Genomic DNA, 2,500 nt, shown 5'->3' with positions numbered 1-2,500 from the left:
ACAAACTGTAATTGATTCACAAGCACCTTGTTAACAAGTCATTGTTCAGTTTAACGGTCCCTTCCGTTTTGCCAATCCTTTTAAAACCAATTCAGATTTTAAATTATCTTTATTCAATTTAGGAACAACACCTTGCCCTCTCCTTCAATAATATTCACATCACCAGCTTTCATCTGATCATTAACTTTTAACAGCACCTTCTATCACAAACAACTGAGAATTCTCAATTTCCCACTGGTACCAAGTTTAACACCCTTTCTTCACTGAACCAGTCCATCTGACCCAAAAGAACTGCATTCCATTTCAACTATATCAGATACCTCAGGACTTTTCCTGAGTTTCAATCCTAGTTTCAGTACCCTGTGACTCACAGGTACTTCAACAACCTGAACACAAACAAACTGGGCATCTACCTCATCCAGGGGTTTCATACCAGTCCCCTTTTCAAATTCTAAGATCCCCTGATCCCTCCCAGTTACACTGGGCAACTCCCCTTTGAGTAAACTCAACCTTGCGGGTTACAACAACCTCGTCTGCTAACCCAAACAGGACTCCCTCAAGTAGCGGCATCCTTTTCATCAAGGGCAACTCTTACATCATTATCGGGAACACATTTAAATTTTTCAACAGCAAACAGATCTGTCAAGCCAGGACAGATTATTACGTTAATCTGTGCCTACATAAATTCCCTCCTGACTAACAGTAGATCTACCTCCTCCTTTACTCTCTTTCACCCCACTATCCTTCTTTTTACCACCCTCTAACCCCTCTTGGTACAGGTCTGTAAAAAAGACTCAGCCAAATCAACACTGAACTCGTTTTATAAAATGGCTCCTTCATTCACAGGCACAGTCCCTTTCGAGATAAACTTCTGACGCCCCTCTTGTGCTCTATCTTCCTTTGCCTTCCTCATCGATCTGTTGACCGACTTATTGTACCCTGTGGGGATCGGTATTTTCGCTTTTCCTGTCTCCTTCTTCGGAGCAAAGCTCCTAGATGCTAAATGACCAGCTTTCCCACAATTATAACACGTAAAGCTCGGGAAACTTCCTTCAGGCCTGCTTTTACTCATTCTTACCTTTTCCACGAGCTCCCGGCTTATTCTCTGCCTTAGCCGGGTGGACTTTCTCTACCGTCCCCTTCTGCCTCTCTGGTGACAGAGTCTCTGTCTCCTTTTAATCCAAGTACGTCTTCATACTCTCAGGGATAAAAACTTTGAACTGCTCTGTCAGTATTAAATGTTACAGGTTAATCATAATCTTCATCAACCACTTTTGAGGCGCACCAACGCTCACAATATATTTGTATCTCACGGGCAAACTCTAAATCCGTGTGGTTCCATGGCTTTCTCAGTTCCGGAACTTCTGCCGGTATGCCTCTGGCACCAACTCGTAACTCCTCAGTACAGCCCTTTTTACTTCCTCATAATTCCCTAGACTCATACACAGACAATGCCGAATACGCTTCCTGAGCCTTCCCCCTAAGTACGCTCTGTACCAGAACAGCCCTATTTTCTCTCAGGCCAGTTCTGATTCGCAGCCACTTTCTCAAAAATGGACGAATAATCTACCGACACCCATCTCCTGGAGTGGAGGTACCAACTGGATCTCCCGACTAATCTTGAACCCTTCATTTGGGTCTGCCGCCCGGTCTCTTCCCTGCTGAACCTTTAACCTCTCTATTTCCAGCGCATGCTGCCTCTCTTTTTCTCCCTTACCTCCATCTGCCTTTGCTTTCGCTATCCTCCTTTCACCTTTCCTTTATTCCGCCCCCCCTCCTGCTTTCCTTTCTTCCTTCTCTGTTCCCAGCTGCTTCATCTGAACTTCATGTTGCCTCTTCTCCCTTTCCTCAGCCAGCCTTAATTTTTCAATCTCTAATTGAACCTCCCCCTCAGCTGGTTTCCTCTCAGGGAACAGGTCCAATACATCTGTTGTGAACACACCCTTGGATACATAATGCATAACTATTTCTCTCTGTATATCCACCTTTCTCATCGACGATTTCACCGCTGGGAGATCTAATCGTTTCGCAACAATCACCAATTCAGCCTTCCAGGCAACCTCTAATGCCCTCGCAGTCGGGTCTTTTAAATATGACAATGTCCATCTCTGCTGGTTTCCCGTCTGGATAATCTCACAACTAGATCAGATAAGGGACCTTTATCCCGATTCACTTGCCCCCTAATTTGGTAATCAATCTCGAGACGAGGCCCCAATTTGTTACGTACCCCGTAACAGGGTGTCTAACCAGCAGAGAAAGAAGAACTCGTTGGAATCTGGTGCTACCAAATTAAGGTGTTCATTAATAAAAGTAAGGCAAAAACCATATCAATAATGCAAATATACATATAAAACATGTTAGCAGAAATAAATCCAAAAGTGCAGGAATAATAATAATAATAATAATAATAATAATAATAATAATAATAATAATAATATTAATAATAATAATAATAATAATAATAATAATAATAATAATAATAATAATAATAATAATAAAC

This window comes from Hypanus sabinus, unplaced genomic scaffold, assembly GCF_030144855.1.
Source record: "Hypanus sabinus isolate sHypSab1 unplaced genomic scaffold, sHypSab1.hap1 scaffold_529, whole genome shotgun sequence".
NCBI lineage: Eukaryota > Metazoa > Chordata > Chondrichthyes > Myliobatiformes > Dasyatidae > Hypanus > Hypanus sabinus.
The sequence above is the reverse complement of the archived record's forward strand: the minus strand, read 5'-3'. Positions refer to the sequence as shown.